This window comes from Panulirus ornatus, chromosome 13 (assembly GCF_036320965.1).
Source record: "Panulirus ornatus isolate Po-2019 chromosome 13, ASM3632096v1, whole genome shotgun sequence".
NCBI classification, from domain to species: Eukaryota; Metazoa; Arthropoda; class Malacostraca; order Decapoda; family Palinuridae; genus Panulirus; species Panulirus ornatus.
Window position 1 is genome coordinate 46,192,907 of NC_092236.1, and position 24,381 is coordinate 46,217,287.

A 24,381-nucleotide genomic window follows, 5' to 3' on the forward strand; every position below is an offset into this window, starting at 1 on the left:
TGTTTAAGTTGTTCTCGTAGGATTTGGTTCTCAGTCCGGGTGACCAAAACAGAACAAGATATTCAAGACGGAGACGAACCTATGAACTGTAAAGAGTAAGGGTGATTTCCCTGGACGTAAATACGAAGGCCTAACTATGAATCCAAGAATTTTGGTCGCTCTTGTCACTGCTTCTGTGCACTGCATGCTTGCTTTTAGGTCACCAGAGATTATCACACCCACAGTCGTTTTACTCATTCACCTTTTCCAGTTTAACAGAATTCATACTGTAGCTTGCCTTTTCGTTTTTCCAAACAATATACAAAATTTTGCATTTATCGATTTTAGAATTCATTTGCCACCTATGATCTCAGTCCATCCGTTTGTCAATGTCTGTTTTATTTATTTCCCAACTTTGTGTCATGAACGAATTTTGATATTTTGCAATTCAACTCATTTTCAATATTGTTAATTGCATATGAGAAAGAGAACCGGCCTCCAGATTAATCCTTGTGGCACTCCACTTCTTACGTCTAACCATTTTGAAGCTTGACCATTATTCACTACTCTGTTTACGATAAGTCAAGCAACTTCTTATCCACTTAAGTACAACCCCATCCATGATATGTGACAACCTTTGTTGGTACTCTTTGATGCGGAACCTTGTCGAATACTTTTCGAAAATCTGGATAGACAACATCAACGTTTTGCTTCGTGATACATGTTGATTATATCATAAAGCAAATCAAGCAGATTTGTCAGACATGAGCGATTTCGTCGAAAACCATTCTGAGATTCGTTCATTAAATGGTGGTCCTCTAAATGATTTACAATTCTGTCTCGAGTGATGGTTTCCGTAAGTTTCCTTACTACAGACTAATTAGACGGTAATTTCCAGGAAGTGGCACTAACTTTTTTCTTTTAATATCGATGTTACATTAGCAGACTTTGATTCATCTGGAACTTTTCTTGTAGCAAGTGACATAATGAAAAGGGCAGTCAGGGGCTTAGCTACCTCATTTTTCGTGTCTTACTGCCTGACATTTTATTCATTTGCATTCCGTTTTTGCTGATAGTATGTCTTTGCTTTTACTTCAGTTTGATGAAGAACCTTCTCCTCTCTTATTAATGAAACTAGGCTCAGGACAAGGGTTTTGTCCTCGACCTTAAATACAGATCAAAAAAGTCATTTAAGATTTTTTTTTGCCATGGCTTTGTTGTCTTGCACCAAGGCACCGTCTTCCGTGATTGATGAACCAAGTGACTGGGTAATAGCTCTTCCTTCTAACATAACTGTAAAACTCCTTAGTGTTTCTTTTGTTATTTTCAACGATATACGCTTCATATTAACGTTCACTTTTCGTATAACTCTCTTACTTTACGCAAATTTACATAACTTACTTTATCGTGTTCGTTACTGGTAACTTAAGTTCTTTACGAGCAACTTTCTTGGACAACATGTTGGCTTTTTGATTTGACATTCCACCACCTTGGCTTCGTTTTAGAAATTGACCGTCGACGACGCAATGCACGTATGTTCCCCTCTACTGCTTTGAAAATTATACCGAAGCTTTTCCAAGTTACGTTCTTTTCGTTTTCATTGACCACATCATCCTAGGGTTGCCTGTTACTAGCAATTCGAAGATTATTGAAATCTGAATATCTACAAACGGGTATTTTTTTCGTGACTGTCAACTTAACCAACATTAGATGCAGTGTTGAAAGCTATCTCAAACGCAATTTGTCGGTGACCATTTGTGCCAAACATTCCTCCAACTTCAACGTTGTTAATGAGATCCTCATTTGTTGCCAGAACTAAAGCTAATCTATTATCATCATCATGAGTACGATTCTCGACTAATTAGGTTAGGTTACTATCAAGGGAATTTAGATAGAGTCAACACCCAGAGCTACTGGTGATACCGGTATGGTAAAGTCTCCTGCTATAATAGAATCTTATTCATTACAAATTTCTGATGCATTCAGGCTTGTCACCTCTACGTTCAGGCTGTCACCTCTACGTTCAGGCTGTCACCTCTACGTTCAGGCTCTCTCCTCTATGTTCAGACTGTCTTCTGTACGTCCAGGTTATCTCTGCTGTGGTCAGGCTATCTCCGTAAAGCTACGACCGTATCCTGTACGGTGTTCAAACAGCCGTGACCGTGGAGACCTAACCATGTGGACGACCGAGAACCAGGGTTAACGGAGGCAGCTGCCTTCAGGCGTGGTATGTCTCACCCAGTCGGCTGTGTGTGTAGCTGAACGACCGTGAACCACTCCACAATCTCGTTTCACCCGCAGTCAAATGGGACACCTTGATTTGCTTAATTTCATAAAGATCTTATCCTACGATGTAGACAAAAGGTATTGTGGCCCCCCCGAAACGCGGTTCATCTTCGAGATATGTCTGAAAATGAGAGAGAGAGAGAGAGAGAGAGAGAGAGAGAGAGAGAGAGAGAGAGAGAGACAGACAGACAGACAGACAGACAGACAGACAAACCATGTGGAGGCCTCGTCCTAGGAGTGTCATGTAAGAGGAGGATTGCAGTGGAGTTTGACAAGGACGTTACAATCGTTGCTTCGGGTATTTCGTTGGGCGTCACTCTCCTGCTGCACCGCCGGGAGCGCCATGTTCCCTGCCGCCCCTCATCCAGACCTTCCTCTGTCATGGCTCAATTACCAATGACGACACGTGGAAGGCTGTGTGATGTCGTGTGTGTTCGACAAACTCGGCCGTGGGAAAACGAGACTCCCTTTCGTTCTTCTTCGAATATTCGATTCTGTTCAACCACGCCAGCAGGATGGTACGATCACTGAGCACGACGATACGACCCTTGAGCACGACGGTACGATCCTTGAGCACGACGGTACGACCCTTGAGCACGACGGTACGACCCTTGAACACGTCGGTACCTTCCTCGAGCACGACGGTACGATCCTTGACCATTATGTTTTGATGGCCCAATCTTTGATCTCACCCTCAAGTATTAGGTCTTAGGCCAGGCCATCATATGGAAGGGTCCTAATTTGAATATGATCCATTATCTAATCAGTCACATGAACTTGTTTAAACTCAAACATGCATTGCCATACACGCTTCTATCTCCCTTGAAAGAAACACCAGTACATATCCTGAGCAAATGTGGAGTCCACGCCCATCCTTGAGCCAGGCAGGACGTGTCTCGGTAATCCCCAGCCAAGCTTGTAACTGAATCACTGAATCAGTCCCTTATGAAGCTCGTCGAGTACGAACCCTCAAGTATCGACTTTTTTTAAAAAAAAAAGTTCAAAAACGTAATAGGAATAGTTACGTTAGACATGGGAGATGTCATTGACTCCCATGGTGTATCAGTTAGCGTTCCTGACCGTGACGCATTCACAGGCCGCCCAGGGTCGAGCACATAGGTTCGAATCCTGGTTGCGGCAGTTGGTCCACAGTCAACTCAGTTGTTCATCCACCCCTAGGGGTTGGTCGATAATATGGTTACCTGACCCAGGCTAATATATATATATATATATATATATATATATATATATATATATATATATATATATATATATATATATATATATACATCGTTAATGAGATAGCCTTGATTAGGGCCTCAGCTGCCCGTGCTGTCTCAGCTAACACAAAAGATCTATACCGCAGTACTTTAAGGCTTTCGCTAAAAATGACAGCAAATTACCACGTTAAGACGAATCAAGAGACTTCATAACTATGGCGTCTCCTACTCGTTGTTAGCCACGCTGACCAGGCGATCAGTCTTATAACTACTTTCAGGTCCACGCTGGTATACCTACATGTGGCTGTGCCCTTCTTGCTCGGTGTACACACTTATAGGTGTACCCTTACCTTTGAGTGTACGTACATATATAAGTCCGACTCTTGTTGCTGAGTGTACACATATGTACATATAAGAATTCCTAAGTCTCATAGTCGAGTGTAGACACAAGTAAACCAGATTTACAATGACATGTGTACTGAACACATGAGAGTCTTACTGATGGAAGTGGATGAGATTGGGCCTTACGAGTGCAAATCTCTCTCCTTTTTCTGTACATATAGGTAATCACACACACACACACACACACACACACACACACACACACTCAGTGTGTAAGAAAGGACCTGGAAGTCGACATATTCCCTAACTTGTCACCAGAGTCTCATATCAAGAGAACATTTGTGAGAGAGACTATGTATCTGTTGACAATATTACAACAGGTTTCAAGTAGATGGATAAGGAAATATTTTGGAAGCTATTCATGTCCTACTAAGGCCAGAACTAGAATATGTTTTTCAAGTTTAGTCATCGCAAATAAAGACGCACAAAAACTAATATAGAAGGTCCAGAGAAAAGCAACAAAGACGGTACCAGAATTAAGAGAGCTAAGTTACGCGGACAGGCTATAGGTTTTAAAGTTGCCCACCTTGGAAGAGAGAGGATTAAGGAGTGACTTGATCAAACCTTTAAATTCTTAGAAAAGACTGATGACGTGGACTGCGAACTGTTCTTCGAGAAACGCTAGATAGAACAACCAGCGAACAGAACATGAAATTAAGCAAGAGACATTGATAAAGATGTAGATAGATACTTTTATAGTATAAGGTCAAATGGTAGATGAATGGAGTAAGACGACTGAAGACATGGCTAATCTAAGCAGCAGTCATAAATTCAAGTTGTATGATGGTAGAAAATGTGAGAGATGGGGGCTCCATGAGTGTATGATTCCCTCCCTGTACAGCACACTGTGTGTTTAGTGGCAAAGTTACCATCTTGATGGAGCATAATATTGCTGAGAACGACGTTGCTCGTAACAAGGACTCTAGCTCTCCTGAATGGTTATTGCCATCATAGTATGAAAGAGAATGTCAACCTACGCTGCATGAGCTTTGACATACGCATCTGGATCGAATGCTGTAATTCCTGGCAGCGGACCAGCATGTTGACAAAGGGCGAGAAGAGTTAACAAACATTCCGTTAGTTACAAGCCTCACAGTGTTGATACATGTACCATACACGTCCTTAATTCTCCCAGGTATTCACAGGGTAATCATACTTACTTACATTAACATTCTCAGTGGTGGGCGACATGCTTCAGACTATAGACAATTTCAGAGCGTTGATACAGTCAATGTTATCATCCAGAAGGTCGACATTCTCAAAGTTGAGTGATTAAGAGTGTCCAAATACGCTGTTGACATATTCATCGTTGACTTTCTGACGAGGTACTAACATCCTTAAAGACGACATGATACGGATATGTATATATTCAAAGTGTGAATATGCAAAGGTTGTCGATATAAGACAATGATATACGATCGACATAAACCAAGCGGTGACATCATGCTAAGCATCAGTAGATTCATCTCATCGACATGCCAAGCTCCGTCGTACTAGTGTCTATACAGTATCACTGTGAGCGGAGTTTCGACAGGGTATGTATGACTACACAAAGTTACATCCTCGACCGCACCAACAAAGATGTATTCCCCGTACCTCAGTGGATGTGTACCCAAGGAATTACTGAGGTAAATTAGCCGCGAGCGTCATCTGTCACTTCGATGCGCTACAGGTCTCCGAAGACTTCCTCCATGACCATGACCAGAGAACGAGGCTGTCAGGAGACAAGGACCTGTGCCAGAGACGATTCTAAAAACAATAACAACTTCCATGACCCTCAATTGTCCTTGAGGTAATTGCTGAAAAGCCTCTCAACACAGTTTCTTCAGGAGAGGCTTGGAAAAAAGTAAAGGACAGTTTTTAAGGACCTTGATGTAAAGTTTTTGAGTGTTTAAACACGGCCATATTACACGCTACACAGTTTGGTGCTCACACCTGCAGCCTTGAGCAATTATCTCTCCTGTTCACCCTCCATATGACAGACTTCAGCTCCACATGATAATTTCTTAAGGAGATATTGCTATCTTATGTAAGCTGAGAAGATATGAGCAACTGAATGCATTGATCACGACCACCTCATCCAAATTCTCTGTTCATGATGCTATCTTGCTAAATTGGGAAATGGCAAATATGTATTAAAAAAAGCAAAAAAAAGAAAAAAAAAAAAAATATATATATATATATATATATATATTTTTCTTTCTTTCGTACTATTCGCCATTTCCCACGTCAGTGAGGTAGCGTTAAGAACAGAGGAATGGGCCTTTGAGGGAACATCCTCACCTGGCCCCCTTCTCTGTTCCTTCATTTGGAAAATTGAAAAAAACGAGAGGGGAGGATTTCCAGCCACCCGCTCCCTCCCCTTTTAGTCGCCTTCTATGACACGCAGGGAATACGTGGGAAGTATTCTTTCTCCCCTATCCCCAGGGATGTATGTATATTTATTTATTTATTTTGCTTTGTCGCTGTCTCCCGCGTTAGCGAGGTAGCGCAAGGAAACAGATGAAATATATATATATATATATATATATATATATATATATATATATATATATATATATATATATATATATATATATGGAGAAAAACTGGAGGAAGTGAAGTATTTTAGATATCTGGGAGTGGATCTGGCAGCGGATGGAACCATGGAAGCGGAAGTGGATCATAGGGTGGGGGAGGGGGCGAAAATTCTGGGAGCCTTGAAGAATGTGTGGAAGTCGAGAACATTATCTCGGAAAGCAAAAATGGGTATGTTTGAAGGAATAGTGGTTCCAACAATGTTGTATGGTTGCGAGGCGTGGGCTATGGATAGAGTGGTGCGCAGGAGGATGGATGTGCTGGAAATGAGATGTTTGAGGACAATGTGTGGTGTGAGGTGGTTTGATCGAGTAAGTAACGTAAGGGTAAGAGAGATGTGTGGAAATAAAAAGAGCGTGGTTGAGAGAGCAGAAGAGGGTGTTTTGAAATGGTTTGGGCACATGGAGAGAATGAGTGAGGAAAGATTGACCAAGAGGATATATGTGTCGGAGGTGGAGGGAACGAGGAGAAGAGGGAGACCAAATTGGAGGTGGAAAGATGGAGTGAAGAAGATTTTGTGTGATCGGGGCCTGAACATGCAGGAGGGTGAAAGGAGGGCAAGGAATAGAGTGAATTGGAGCGATGTGGTATACCGGGGTTGACGTGCTGTCAGTGGATTGAATCAGGGCATGTGAAGCGTGTGGGGTAAACCATGGAAAGCTGTGTATGTATGTATATTTGCGTGTGTGGACGTATGTATATACATGTGTATGGGGGTGGGTTGGGCCATTTCTTTCGTCTGTTTCCTTGCGCTACCTCGCAAACGCGGGAGACAGCGACAAAGCAAAAAAAAAAAAAAAATATATATATATATATATATATATATATATATATATATATATATATATATATATAAATATATATATATATATATATATATATATATATATATATATATATATATATATATATATATATATATATATATATATATATATATATACTGGAATGGATCACAATTTTCCGAGTGATAAAGTATATTCCTAAGAGTCCACGGGGAGAATGAAACACGATAAGTTCCCAAGTGCACTTTCGTGTAATAATCACATCATCAGGGGAGACACATGAGAGAAATATAACAGTTAGTTCATATACAACGAAGAGACGTAGCTAGGACGCCATTTGGTAAACATGCGATTGTCCATGACAGACAACGAGCGTATCATAAACTTAACATTCTACAAATTTTATCATCTTAAAGTTATCTAATTTGTATAGACCATCACTAATATTAAGATTGTAATTCTTTGTGTATTTAATAATAGAAGATTCAATGATATTTCTCGTGGTAATAGAGATGGCATTACTCCAGTCAATACATTGATTATAGTTTTTAACGTGATTAAACAAGGCATTTGATTCTTGTTCCGTTCTTATACTACATTCATGTTGCTTAAGTCTAACAGAAAGATCCTTACCAGTCTGCCCAACATAAAACTTATCACAATTTCTACGTGGCACTTTATAGATGCACCCAGGAGAATTTTCTGGTGAATTCCTGATTAAGATATTCTTTATAGTATTATTGTTGCTGAAGGCAACATTTACATTAAAGGATTTAAGCAACGTGGGAAGTAAAGTAGAATTACTATTAAATGGGAGAACTAAAAGATTCTTGATGTCAATGGGAGGTTTAGGCTCAACTCTATAAAATTAATTCTTTTCTAATTTAAGCGATTTATCAATGAAAGATCTAGGGTACTTTAACTTAGACCCAATGGAATATATCTTCTCAAACTCATCATCAATATACTCTGGACTGCAAATACGCAATGCCCTAAGGAATATAGATTGAAATGATGATAGTTTAACTCTTGTCATGTCGAGATGAGTAATAATGGATATATGAGAATACATTGGTAGGACTTCTGTATATGCTAAACTTAAACTTGTTTCCTTGCCTATGGACCATGCAATCTAGAAATACCTCAAGCATGCTGCGCAAGCTAATCTACCTCACACGCTCTAGAAATAATAATTATAGATGAACAAAAGACTCTGTCGTGAGTTCTTGAGAAATTATTTCATCTTACATGTGCAGAACAAACTGGGACTTTGGTCTTCTACGCAATACCATCCACTCTAGTCGCCTTGCAGCATTTCATCTTGCACAAGGCCCTCATCCACTTTCATCTCTTCACTAAATCACTCTCCGTGATTTTCTCACTTTGCATACCAACTGACCAAAACTCCCTACATATACCACTCTCATCAAACATATTCAACATTTCTTCAAAATACTCCACCTCCTCCTTACTTCATCGCTACCTGTTATCACTTCCTCCTTTACACTGTTTCCGTTGTTCTCATTTGTTCTCTTGTTTTTCGTACATTATTTGCCTCCTTCCAAAAACATCTTAATCTCCCTAAAGTTTAACGATACTTGCTCACCCCAGCTCTCAGTTGTCCTCTTTAACTACTCCTGCACTTTCGAACCTCCTGCCGCTTTCTCTTATACATCCCCCAGTCATTTGTACGCTTTTCCTGTAAGTACCGTCCAAACTCTTCTCTTTTATCTTTTACTAGCAACTTTGCATCTTTACCCGCCACTCACCTTTCTAATCTGCCCAACTCCCATCTTTCGCATGCCCCATGTATCTCTTGCACATGCCATCACTGCTTCCGAGATACCTTCCATTCCTCACCCACTTCCCTCACTTTATCTACTCTCACCTTTTACCGTTCTACAATCAATCTCACTTACTCTCACCACTCTCTTCTCGAAATTTTTTCTTCATTTTCGAAAACCTCTACAAATCTTCGGTCTTTCTTCCAGATGATAGTGATCAGACATCCCACCAGCTGACCCCCCCTCAGCATATTTACATTAAAAAGTCTCTCTTTTACACAACTATAACCTTCTATGTAATCCAATCATGCTCGTTGACTATCTCTCATTGTCACATATATATGTACTTGTGTATATCCCTCCTTTTAAACCAGAATACCAAATAACCGGTGCTTTTTCAGCACTTGGCAACACAAGATGTTCACCATTTCCATTCATAACACTGAATACCCTATGCGAACTAATTATACCCTTAATTACCATATTACTTACCTTCGCATATCTAAATCACCTATTACTAATACCCGGTCTCGTACATTGAAATTGTTGACACACTCGCTCAGCTGCTCCAAAAACACTTGCCTATCATTATATTTCTTCTCATAGACAGGTGCAAAAGCGCTAATAATTATCCATCTCTCGTCATCCAGTTTCAGTTATACTCACATCAATCTAGTAATTGCTTCCTTACACATTATCACAAACTCTCACAACTCCTGCTTCAGGAGTAGTGTTAAACCCTTCTTAGCTCTTGTCCTCTCGCCAATCCCTGACTTTACGCTAAATATTTTTCCAAACCATTCTTCCTCTTCACCCTTGAGCTTTGTTTTACTTAAAATCAGAACATCCAGGCTTGTTTTCTCAAAGACACTATCTACCTCTCCTTTCTTCTCATTTTGTTTACATCAACAGACTTTTAGACACCCCAGCCTGAGCCTTTGAGAAGGATGAGCACTCTTTGCCTGGCTTTTTATTGTGTTCCCACCCCATCCACTCTTTTAGTTACCTTCCACAACACGCAGTAGATAATGCACTAAAACTTAATTTCCTTGCCTGGTTATTCATCTGCTCATAGAAATAAATGCATCGAAGCAAAATACTTCTTATTACTGTGCTATCATACTAGATTCATTCATTTCAGTTATGAAACATTGATGAAGTGGTGGATTTCGTGTTGGTAATCATCACAAAGACTGTTGGTAATCATCACGAAGACCGTTGGTAATCATCACGAGGACTGTTGGTAATCATCACGAAGACTGTTGGTAATCATCACGAAGACTGTTGGTAATCATCACGAAGACTGTTGGTAATCATCACGAAGACTGTTGGTAATCATCACGAAGACTGTTGGTAATCATCACAAAGACTGTTGGTAATCATCACAAAGACTGTTGGTAATCATCACGAAGACTGTTGGTAATCATCACAAAGACTGTTGGTAATCATCACAAAGACTGTTGGTAATCATCACAAAGACTGTTGGTAATCATCTCGAAGACTGTTGGTAATCATCACGAAGACTGTTGGTAATCATCACGAAGACTGTTGGTAATCATCACGAAGACTGTTGGTAATCATCACAAAGACTGTTGGTAATTATCACGAAGACTGTTGGTAATCATCACAAAGACTGTTGGTAATCATCACGAAGACTGTTGGTAATCATCACAAAGACTGTTGGCAATCATCACAAAGACTGTTGGTAATCATCACGAAGACTGTTGGTAATCATCACAAAGACTGTTGGTAATCATCACAAAGACTGTTGGTAATCATCACGAAGACTGTTGGTAATCATCACGAAGACTGTTGGTAATCATCACAAAGACTGTTGGTAATCATCTCGAAGACTGTTGGTAATCATCACGAAGACTGTTGGTAATCATCACAAAGACCGTTGGTAATCATCACGAGGACTGTTGGTAATCATCACGAAGACTGTTGGTAATCATCACGAAGACCGTTGGTAATCATCACGAAGACTGTTGGTAATCATCACGAGGACTGTTGGTAATCATCACGAAGACCGGTGGTAATCATCACGAAGACTGTTGGTAATCATCACGAAGACTGTTGGTAATCATCACAAAGACTGTTGGTAATCATCTCGAAGACTGTTGGTAATCATCACAAAGACTGTTGGCAATCATCACGAAGACTGTTGGTAATCATCACGAAGACTGTTGGTAATCATCACGAAGACCGTTGGTAATCATCACGAAGACTGTTGGTAATCATCACGAGGACTGTTGGTAATCATCACGAAGACTGTTGGTAATCATCACGAGGACTGTTGGTAATCATCACGAAGACCGGTGGTAATCATCACGAAGACTGTTGGTAATCATCACGAAGACTGTTGGTAATCATCACAAAGACTGTTGGTAATCATCTCGAAGACTGTTGGTAATCATCACAAAGACTGTTGGTAATCATCACGAAGACTGTTGGTAATCATCACGAAGACTGTTGGTAATCTGACTTTAGGCAAAATTCATATATATATATATCACCGGGAAGCGGAGAACCTCTCCTTATAAAGTCACGGGACATAAATGATATAAAATCAAAGTTCTTGCAAGTTCTTGCTTATTCCCAGTCTGAGAATTTTTCGCGCTCTTTAAGAAAATGTGGATAATCAGTCAAAATTTGATGGATGGGCCAAGCGTTTTATCTCCAGCTCGGTTGGGTAAGATATTTTTCTTTACTCCTTTTCTGAGATGAAATAGACGATCTGGTCTGAAGACATTTTATCTAGTTTTTTGAATAATGATGCTAAAAAAACAGAATTGATCTCAGGTTATTTGAAAGAAATCACAATAACATGGAAACTATTATACTGTTAATATAAGTATAGCGACACATCATAATTCGATAATCTGTTTTGATTAACTTATCTGTCATTATTACGCTCCAATTTCAACAGCCAAACACCCCCGACTTCGTCAAAGTTATAGTCATTAGCAAATGCTTCATCATAAGTTTACATCTCCCATACCCTGTCGTCTTCAGAATCAGACTACCGTCACTGTCAATCAATCATGTGGACCAATTTACAGCATTTTTACCCAAGATGGATAAATCACTGCGTCCTTCGTAGTCACAGTTGATGGTCTCAAGAAATTAGTTGCCCAGGAAACTAAAGGCGACACCCATAATTTCCAGCGGTGAACAAAAACACAAACTTAACAAGGGATGGGGCAGCTGGCTGGGTGATGGGGCTGGGAGGATGGCCATCAGGGCCGCATTCCAGAACTGTGTCGTACTGGAACGCCATCATCCTCCCCTCACCCCCTCCAGCCTTCCCTCGCGAGGCGTGTTCGAAGGCACCGCCTGGAACGGCCTTGCCGCTCTTGTTCGGTGATCCACACGATGGCCTACGAGGATAGGGGGAGGGGGTAGAAGGGAGGAGAGAGAAGGATGAGACATCTAAAGCAACACATGGAGGAGATTCCCCCAGAGCCAATGCAAAGACAAGGCAGCGTCGTGCAGTCGTCTGTTCACAGGAAGCACAACTGAAATATATCATATACCTTCCATGATGACATAGGACAGGAAGGTGAACTTACCAATACCAGGATGCAATCAGAACCAGAGAGTATACAATGAGATCATTATCCATGATTTGACAACTACGTTCCTCTACGAGGAGCAAGGAAACCAATATATCTGTAGGTAATAAGAACCTTGATATTTCCAGGTTAGCGAAAAACTGTGTGTGGTTTACGTAGCATAACACAGAAACTATTGTATGTATCTCCTGTTGAAAAGACACCCAAGAACATCACTGAATCGACAGAAGTACTCACAGGGTTTGCCACGTCAGTACAAACAATAAAGGTATTATGAAGTCAGGATAGATTTCAAAGAAATCAGAAATAGCAAAGAAATGAAAAGCATTATCAAGTGTAAAATTACTGTGGAAAAAAGAAATGTTAAACATATTCCCATATAAAAAAAGTAAAAACTAAAATTCCTTTTGGATTATTTCGTAAATCAAAGATAAGCAAGGATATCACCAGGCTGTGAAGGAAGGCAAAGGCTGAATCAAGTTACACAAAAATTCGAAGACGTAGGCAGATGAAGCCAGAAACGACAGCATTAATGCTCGCCTTACATCACTTGAGAGCCTGCCATCAAACACATGGCCCATAACGACATTGAATATTACTCAGATCTCTACATCCACTTCGTATTAGTAGCTGTGTGCTCCTACTTATGGTTCATGCATTTCTTTTTCCTTATTATTTTTTCTTTTGATATTTTAGGTTCACTAACAAATACTACAATGATGTGATTTACGTTGGTGTGAGTTGTCTATCACCGCGTGTGTCTTGGTTTCTGTTCTAGTCTATCTATTTTTGGACTGTGTGTAAGGCTGTAAGCATGCATGTTGAATGCATGCAAGTCACCAGGGACACGCCCTCTACCTACATCTTTAAGAGGAACTTCACGTTCTTTGAACAACCTAACAGGTGGGCCTTGATCATACACTCAACGATAATCATTACCTAAGATCAGTGTACTATGTTGATATACATGCAAATAAAGGAATATATATATACATATATATATATATATATATATATATATATATATATATATATATATATATATATATATATATATATATATATATATGTATTTTTTTTTTTTTTTTTGCTTTGTCGCTGTCTCCCGCGTTTGCGAGGTAGCGCAAGGAAACAGACAAAAGAAATGGCCCAACCCACCCCCATACACATGTATATACATACGTCCACACACGCAAATATACATACCTACACAGCTTTCCATGGTTTACCCCAGACGCCTCACATGCCCTGATTCAATCCACTGACAGCACATATATATATATATATATATATATATATATATATATATATATATATATATATATATATATATATATATATATATATATATGGGAACTTCTGTGAAGGGGGCTAATGGGGAGGTGATAACAAGTAGTGGTGATGTGAGAAGGAGATGGAGTGAGTATTTTGAAGGTTTGTTGAATGTGTTTGATGATAGAGTGGCAGATATAGGGTGTTTTGGTCGAGGTGGTATGCAAAGACAGAGGGTCAGGGAAAACGATTTGGTAAACAGAGAAGAGGTAGTAAAAGCTTTACGGAAGATGAAAGCCGGCAAGGCAGCAGGTTCGGATGGTAATGCAGTGGAATCTATTAAAAAAGAGGGTGACTGTATTGTTGACTGGTTGGGAAGGTTATTTAATGTATCTATGTTTAATGATGAGGTGCCTGAGGATTAGTGAAATACTTGCATAGTGCCACTGTACAAAGGCAAAGGGGATAAGAGAGGGTGCTCAAATTACAGAGGTATAAGTTCGTTGAGTATTCCTGGTAAATTATATGGGAGGGTATTGATTGAGTGGGTGAAGGCATGTACAGAGCATCAGATTGGGGAAGAGCAGTGTGGTTTCAGAAGTGGTAGAGGATGTGTGGATCAGGTCTTTGCTTTGAAGAATGTATGTGAGAAATACTTAGAAAAGCAAATGGATTTGTATGTAGCATTTATGGATCTGGAGAAGGCATATGATAGAGTTGATAGAGATGCTCTGTGGAAGGTATTAAGAATATATGGTGTGGGAGGCAAGTTGTTAGAAGCAGTAAAAAGTTTTTATCAAGGATGTAAGGCATGTTTACGTGTAGGAAGAGAGGAAAGTGATTGATTCTCAGTGAATGTAGCTTTGCGGCAGGGATGTGTGTTGTCTCCATGGTTGTTTAATTTGTTTATGGATGGGGCGTTAGGGAGGAGAATGCAAGAGTTTTGGAAAGAGGGGCAAGTATGCAGTCTGTTGTGGATGAGAGAGCTTGGGAAGTGAATCAGTTGTTGTTCGCTGATGATACAGCGCTGGTGGCTGATTCATGTGAGAAACTGCAGAAGCTGGTGACTGAGTTTGGGATAGTGTGTGAAAGAATAAAGTTAAGAGTAAATGTGAATAAGAGCAAGGTTATTAGGTACAGCAGGGTTGAGGGACAAGTCAATTGGGAGGTAAGTTTAAATGGAGAAAAACTGGAGGAAGTGAAGTGTTTTAGATATCTGGGAGTGGATCTGGCAGCGGATGGAACAATGGAAGCGGAAGTGAATCATAGGGTGGGGGAGGGGGCGAAAATTCTGGAAGCCTTGAAGAATGTTTGGAAGTAGAGAACATTATCTCGGAGAGCAAAAATGGGTATGTTTGAAGGAATAGTGGTCCCAGCAATGTTGTATGGTTGCGAGGCGTGGGCTATGGATAGAGTTGTGCGCAGGAGGGTGGATGTGCTGAAAATGAGATGTTTTAGGACAATATGTGGTGTGAGGTGGTTTGATCGAGTAAGTAATGTAAGGTAATAGAGATGTGTGGAAATAAAAAGAGTGTGGTTGAGAGAGCAGAAGAGGGTGTTTTGAAATGGTTTGGTCACATGGAGAGAATGAGTGAGGAAAGATTGACCAAGAGGATATATGTGTCAGAGGTGGAGGGAACGAGGAGAAGTGGGAGACCAAATTGTATGTGGAAAGATGAAGTGAAAAAGATTGAGTGATCGGGGCCTGAACATGCAGGAGGGTGAAAGGCGTGCAAGGGATAGAGTGAATTGGATCGATGTGGTATACCGGGGTCGACGTGTTGTCAATGGATTAAATCAGGGCATGTGAAGCGTCTGGGGTAAACAATGGAAAGTTGTGTGGGGCCTGGATGTGGAAAGGGAGCTGTGGTTTCGGGCATTATTACATGACAGCTAGAGACTGAGTGTGAACGAATGGGGCCTCTCTTGTCTTTTCCTAGCGCTACCTCGCACACATGAAGGGGGAGGGGGATGTTATTTATGTGTGGCGAGGTGGCGATGGAAATGAATAAAGGCAGACAGTGTGAATTGTGTGCATGTGTATATATGTATGTGTCTGTGTGTGTATATATATGTGTACATTGGGATGTATGGGTATGTATATTTGCGTGTGTGGACGTGTATGTAAATACATGTGTATGGGGTTGGGTTGGGCCATTTCTTTCGTCTGTTTCCTTGCGCTACCTTGCTAACGCGGGAGACAGCGACAAAGCAAAATAATAAAAAAAAAGTAATATAATATATATATATATATATATATATATATATATATGCCTCCACAAGATAATGATCAGACATCCCTCCAGTTGCACCTCTCAGCACATTGACATCCAAAAGTCTCTCTTTCGCACGCCTGTCCATTAACACGTAATCCAATAACGCTCTCTGGCCATCTCTCCTACTTACATAAGTATACTTATGTATATCTCGCTTTTTAAACCAGGTATTCCCGATCATCAGTCCTTTTTCAGCACATAAATCTACAAGCTCTTCACCATTTCCATTTACAACACTGAACACCCCATGCATACCAATTATTCCCTCAACTGCCACATTACTCACCTTTGCATTCAAATCACCCATCACTATAACCCGGTCTCGTGCATCAAAACCGCTAACACACTCATTTAGCTGTTCCCAAAACACTTGCCTCTCATGATCTTTCTTCTCATGCCCAGGTGCATATGCACCAATAATCACCCACCTCTCTCCATCAACTTTCAGTTTTACCCATATTAATCGAGAATTTACTTTCTTACATTCTATGACATACTCCCACAACTCCTGTTTCAGGAGTATTGCTACTCCTTCCCTTGCTCTTGTCCTCTCACTAACCCCTGACTTCACTCCCCAGACATTTCCAAACCACTCTTCCCCTTTACCCTTGAGCTTCGTTTCACTCAGAGCCAAAACATCCAGGTTCCTTTCCTCAAACATACTACCTATCTCTCCTTTTTTCACATCTTGGTTACATCCACACACATTTAGGCACCCCACTCTGAGCCTTCGAGGAGGATGAGCACTCCCCGCGTGACTCCTTCTTCTGTTTCCAGAAAAGAAGAGTGAATGTTGGGGTGAAGAAGGTGGTGAGAGTAAGTGAGCTTGGGAAGGAGACCTGTGTGAAGAAGTATCAGGAGAGACTGTGTACAGAATGGAAAAAGGTGAGAACAATGGAAGTAAGGGGAGTGGGGGAGGAATGGGATGTATTTAGGGAATCAGTGATGGATTGCGCAAAAGATGCTTGTGGCATGAGAAGAGTGGGAGGTGGGCTGTTTAGAAAGGGTAGTGAGTGGTGGGATGAAGAAGTAAGAGTATTAGTGAAAGAGAAGAGAGAGGCATTTGGACGATTTTTGCAGGGAAAAAATGCAATTGAGTGGGAGAAGTATAAAAGAAAGAGACAGGAGGTCAAGAGAAAGGTGCAAGAGGTGAAAAAAAGGGCAAATGAGAGTTGGGGTGAGAGACTATCAGTAAATTTTAGGGAGAATAAAAAGATGTTCTGGAAGGAGGTAAATAGGGTGCGTAAGACAAGGGAGCAAATGGGAACTTCAGTGAAGGGCGTAAATGGGGAGGTGATAACAAGTAGTGGTGATGTGAGAAGGAGATGGAATGAGTATTTTGAAGGTTTGTTGAATGTGTCTGATGACAGAGTGGCAGATATAGGGTGTTTGGGTCGAGGTGGTGTGCAAAGTGAGAGGGTTAGGGAAAATGATTTGGTAAACAGAGAAGAGGTAGTAAAAGCTTTGCGGAAGATGAAAGCCGGCAAGGCAGCAGGTTTGGATGGTATTGCAGTGGAATTTATTAAAAAAGGGGGTGACTGTATTGTTGACTGGTTGGTAAGGTTATTTAATGTATGTATGACTCATAGTGAGGTGCCTGAGGATTGGCGGAATGCTTGCATAGTGCCATTGTACAAAGGCAAAGGGGATAAGAGTGAGTGCTCAAATTACAGAGGTATAAGTTTGTTGAGTATTCCTGGTAAATTATATGGGAGGGTATTGATTGAGAGGGTGAAGGCATGTACAGAGCATCAGATTGGGGAAGAGCAGTGTGGTTTCAGAAGTGGTAGAGGATGTGTGGATCAGGTGTTTGCTTTGAAGAATGTATGTGAGAAATACTTAGAAAAGCAAATGGATTTGTATGTAGCATTTATGGATCTGGAGAAGGCATATGATAGAGTTGATAGAGATGCTCTGTGGAAGGTATTAAGAATATATGGTGTGGGAGGAAAGTTGTTAGAAGCAGTGAAAAGTTTTTATCGAGGATGTAAGGCATGTGTACGTGTAGGAAGAGAGGAAAGTGATTGGTTCTCAGTGAATGTAGGTTTGCGGCAGGGGTGTGTGATGTCTCCATGGTTGTTTAATTTGTTTATGGATGGGGTTGTTAGGGAGGTAAATGCAAGAGTTTTGGAAAGAGGGGCAAGTATGAAGTCTGTTGGGGATGAGAGAGCTTGGGAAGTGAGTCAGTTGTTGTTCGCTGATGATACAGCGCTGGTGGCGGATTCATGTGAGAAACTGCAGAAGCTGGTGACGGAGTTTGGTAAAGTGTGTGGAAGAAGAAAGTTAAGAGTAAATGTCAATAAGAGCAAGGTTATTAGGTACAGTAGGGTTGAGGGTCAAGTCAATTGGGAGGTGAGTTTGAATGGTGAAAAACTAGAGGAAGTGAAGTGTTTTAGATATCTGGGAGTGGATCTGTCAGCGGATGGAACCATGGAAGCGGAAGTGGATCATAGGGTGGGGGAGGGGGCGAAAATTTTGGGAGCCTTGAAAAATGTGTGGAAGTCGAGAACATTATCCCGGAAAGCAAAAATGGGTATGTTTGAAGGAATAGTAGTTCCAACAATGTTGTATGGTTGCGAGGCGTGGGCTATGGATAGAGTTGTGCGTAGGAGGATGGATGTGCTGGAAATGAGATGTTTGAGGACAATGTGTGGTGTGAGGTGGTTTGATCGAGTAAGTAACGTAAGGGTAAGAGAGATGTGTGGAAATAAAAAGAGCGTGGTTGAGAGAGCAGAAGAGGGTGTTTTGAAATGGTTTGGGCACATGGAGAGAATGAGTGAGGAAAGATTGACCAAGAGGATATATGTGTCGGAGGTGGAGGGAACGAGGAGAAGAGGGAGACCAAATTGGAGGTGGAAAGATGGAGTGAAAAGGATTTTGTGTGATCGGGGCCTGAACATGCAGGAGGGTGAAAGGAGGGCAAGGAATAGAGTGAATTGGAGCGATGTGGTATACAGGGGTTGACGTGCTGTCAGTGGATTGAATCAAGGCATGTGAAGCGTCTGGGGTAAACCATGGAAAGCTGTGTAGGTTCGGGCATTATTACATGACAGCTAGAGACTGAGTGTGAACGAATGGGGCCTCTCTTGTCTTTTCCTAGCGCTACCTCGCACACATGAGGGGGGAGGGGGATGTTATTTATGTGTGGCGAGGTGGTGATGGAAATGAATAAAGGCAGACAGTGTGAATTGTGTGCATGTGTATATATGTATGTGTCTGTGTGTGTATATATATGTGTACATTGGGATGTATGGGTATGTATATTTGCGTGTGTGGACGTGTATGTATATACATGTGTATGGGGTTGGGTTGGGCCATTTCTTTCGTCTGTTTCCTTGCGCTACCTTGCTAACGCGGGAGACAGCGACAAAGCAAAATAATAAAAAAAAAGTAATATAATATATATATATATATATATATATATATATATATATATATATATATATATATCTTTTCTTTTATTTCAAACTATTCGCCATTTCCCGCGTTAGCGAGGTAGCGTTAAGAACAGAGGACTGGGCCTTTGAGGGAATATCCTCACCATATATATATATTTTTTTTTTTTTTTTTTTTTTTTATACTTTGTCTCTGTCTCCCGCGTTTGCGAGGTAGCGCAAGGAAACAGACGAAAGAAATGGCCCAACCCCCCCCCCCCCCATACACATGTACATACACACGTCCACACACGCAAATATACATACCTACACAGCTTTCCATGGTTTACCCCAGACGCTTCACATGCCTTGATTCAATCCACTGACAGCACGTCAACCCCTGTATACCACATCGCTCCAATTCACTCTATTCCTTGCCCTCCTTTCACCCTCCTGCATGTTCAGGCCCCGATCACACAAAATCTTTTTCACTCCATCTTTCCACCTCCAATTTGGTCTCCCTCTTCTCCTCGTTCCCTCCACCTCCGACACATATATCCTCTTGGTCAATCTTTCCTCACTCATTCTCTCCATGTGCCCAAACCATTTCAAAACACCCTCTTCTGCTCTCTCAACCACGCTCTTTTTATTTCCACACATCTCTCTTACCCTTACGTTACTTACTCGATCAAACCACCTCACACCACACATTTTCCTCAAACATCTCATTTCCAGCACATCCATCCTCCTGCGCACATCTCTATCCATAGTGTGAACGAATGTGGCCTTTGCTGTCTTTTCCTAGTGCTACCTCGCGCACATGCGGGGGTAGGGAGTTGCTATTTCATGTGTGGCGGGGTGGCAACGGAAATGAATTAGGGCAGACAGTATGAATTATGTACATGTGTATATATGTATAAGTCTGTGTGTGTATATATGTATACGTTGAGATGTATAGGTATGTATATGTGCGTGTGTATGTATATGGACGTGTATGTATAATCATGGTTATGTGGGTGGGTTTGGCCATTCTTTCGTCTGTTTCCTTGCGCTACCTCGCTAACGCAGGAGACAGCGATAAAGTATAATAGATAAACATATAAATATATATATATATATATATATATATATATATATATATATATATATATATATATATATATATATATATATAGGGGAGAAAGAATACTTCCCACGCATTCCCCGTGTGTCGTAAAAGGAGACTGGACGGGACGGGGCCGGAGGCCTAGAGACCCTCCCTCCTTATTTTAACTTTCTGAAAGGGAAATATGAGTTATTAGGGGAGTGCTCATCCTCCTCGAAGGCTCAGATCAGGATGTCTAAGTGTGTGTGGATGTAACCAAGATGAGAAAAAAGGAGAGATAGGTAGTATGCTTGCGGAAAGAAACCTGGATGTTTTGGCTCTGAGTAAAACGAAGCTCAAGGGTAAAGGCGAAGAGTGGTTTGGGAATGTCTTGGGAGTAAAGTCAGGGGTTGGTGAGAGGACGAGAGCAAAGGAAGGAGTAGCACAACTCCTGAAACAGTCGTAGGAGTATGTGATAGAGTGTGAGAAAGTAAACTCTAGATTGATATGGGTAAAACTGAAAGTGGATTGGGAGAGATTGGTGCCTATGCATCTGGTCATGAGAAGAAAGGTCATGAGAGGCAAATGTTTTGGGAGCAGCTGAGTGAGTGTGTAAGCAGCTTTGATGCACGAGACCGAGTTATAGTGATGGGTGATTTCAATGCAAAGGTGAGTAATGTGGCAGTTGAGGGAATGATTGGTGTACATGGGGTGTTCAGTGTTGTAAATAGAAATGGTGAAGAGCTTGTAGATTTGTGTGCTGAAAAAGGACTGGTGATTGGGAATACTTGGTTTAAAAAGAGAGATATACATAAGTATAAGTAAGAGAGATGGCCAGAAAGCGTTATTGGATTACGTGCTAATTGATAGGCGCGTGAAAGAGAGACTTTTGGATGTTAATGTGTTGAGAGGTGCAACTGGAGGGATGTCTGATCATTATCTTGTGGAGGCAAAGGTGAAGATTTGTAGAGGTTTTCAGTAAAGAAGCGAGAATGTTGGGGTGAAGAGAGTGGTGAGAGTAAGTGAGCTTGAAAAAGAGACGTGTGAGAAAGTACCAGGAGAGACTGAGTGCAGAATGGAAAAAGGTGAGAACAAAGGACGTAAGGGGAATAGAGGGGGAATGGGATGTATTTAGGGAAGCAGTGATGGCTTGCACAAGATACCTGTGGCATGAGAAATGTGGGAGATGGGCAGATTGAAAAGGGTAGTGAGTGACGGAATGAAGAAGTAAGATTGTTAGTGAAAGAGAAGAGAGAGACATTTGGACAAGTTTTGCAGGGAAATAGTGCAAATGACTGGGAGATGTATAAAAGAAAGAGGCAGGCCAAGAGAAAGGTACGAGAGATGAGAAGAGGGCAAATGAGAGTAGGGGTGAGAGAGTATCGTTAAATTTTAGGGAGAATAAAAAGATATTTTGGAAGGAGGTAAATAAAATGCGTAAGACAAGAGAACAAATGGGAACATCGGTGAAGGTGGCTAATGGGGAGGTAATAACAAGTAGTGGTAAAGTGAGAAGAAAATGGTGTGAGTATTTTGAAAGTTTGTTAAATGTGTTTGATGATAGAGTGGCAGATATAGGGTGTTTTGGTCGAGGTGATGTGCGAAGTGAGAAGTTCAGGGAGACTGGTTTGGTAAACAGAGAAGAGGTAGTGAAGGCTTTGCGGAAGATGAAAGCCGGCAAGGCTGCGGGTTTGGATGGTATTGCACTGGAATTTATCAAAAGAGGGGGTGACTTTGTTGTTGACTGGTTGGTGAGGATATTCAGTGTATGTATAGTTCATGGTGAAGTGCCTGAGGATTGGCGGAATGCATGCATAGTGTCATTGTGCAAAGGCAAAGGGGATAAAGGTGAGTGTTCACATTTCAGAGGTATAAGTTTGTTGAGTATTCCTGGGAAATCATATGGGAAGAGCAATGCGGTTTCAGAAGTGGCAGAGGATATGTGGATCGGGTGTTTGCTTTGAAAAATGTATGTAAGAAATACTTAGAAAAACAAATGGATTTGTACGTAACATTTATGGATCTGGAGAAGGCATATGATAAGAGTTGATAGAGATGCTCCGTGGAAGGTGTTAAGAGTGTATGGTGTAGGAGGTAAGTTGCTAGAAGCAGTGAAAAGTTTTTATCGAGGATGTAAGGCATGTGTGCGAGTAGGTAGAGAGGAAAGCGATTGATTCTCAGTGAATGTCTGTTTGCGGAAGGGGTTGCATGATATCTATATGGTTGTTTAATTTGTTTATGGATGGGGTTGTTAGGGAGGTGAATGCAAGAGTTTTAGAGAGAGGAGCAAGTATGCAGTCTGTTGTGGATGAGAGGGCTTGGGAAGTGAGACAGTTGTTGTTTGCTGGTGATGCAGCGCTGGTGGCTGATTCGGGTGAGGAACTGCAGAAGCTTTTGAGTGAGTTTGGTAAAGTGTGTGAAAGAAGAAAGCTGAGAGTAAATGTGAATAAAAGCAAGGTTATTAGGTACAGTAGGGTTGAGGGACAAGTCAACTGAGAGGTAAATTTCGATGGAGAAAAACTGGAGGAAGTGAAGTGTTTTAGATATCTGGGACATTGTCATGAGCAGAACCTAGGGTAACTGTTCCCGGAAACGCTTCACCACGAGATGATGATGGTTGCTCCATCACTGCTCAGTTAGAACTGGTCTATTATTTCTCGAGTGTGGAAAGATAACAATAAATTTCAAAAGAGTGCAGGTGGATGGAAGGATCCTCAGAAATTACTAAATGCAATTGTTGATTTCTTGACTCTTGAGATGCATGATTTCCTCTTTTTTTTTTTTTTTTGCTATATTAGGGCATGAGCACCGGCTCTGATGAGAAAGGAAATACCTCTTTCTGGAAAGGGAAAAAGACATCGGGGTTGCAATAGCTACCAGAGTACGCCATTCACGTCGGCAGAGTCACTCTTCATCTCCTGCTTGTACACATTCAACTGTTGTCAGCGTATGGTTCTGAACTTCCATAATCTACGTTCATAATGTACCTGATTAATCAATGCTTGTTGCCTATGTTTCTCCATCGCCAGTGTGTTCCATGCTAGTGATCTCCATGCGTATAGCCAACGGATGAGAGCCACAGCTTACACCCTGAGGCGATTATGGTCTCATTTTATTTAGAAAGTGACACAGTGCTAAGTATGATATAGTGCAGAGAGTGTGGCACACTGCACCGTATTGTGACACGGTTTATGTAATGCAATGCTGTAGAGTATAAAGAAGAACCTGGATACGTACAGTGTATGGTGTTGCGTGACGTGGCACAGGTGTGTGGTACAGCACAGTTTCTGTGTAAACAGCGGTCGCTGTGAGGGGGGAGTTTTGAGGGCATATTATAGAGGGCCGAGGACGTTAGCAGCGGACGTTCCTATAGAGGAGTGGAGGATCTATGTAGTAGACTGTTGTCAGATCCTACACCACTATTGTGGCGCTAACGTATGGGTTTCTTATTTGGCTTAAGTAACGTATTTCCGACACAAGCCTTTACTTTTCTATTTCATCTATTTGCTTTTTCTGTTATAAATAAAACCCAGGGTGAATTTTTGAACAAGAATAACGATAATCTAGCCAGGGCTGTTAGCATCTGGGCGACTAGTAATGCTATCTACTCCGTCTGACTTGCCCACAGTAAGCAAGTGCTCGCACTGTTGAACACAATAACGCTTCCGTGAGTCGCATAGAAAATTAGTGAGACGGTAGTGCTTCGTAATACAAGTGAAGCTTCAAGCGAGTTTTGAGTCGATTCACGAGTGGATTTTGCTCTCATT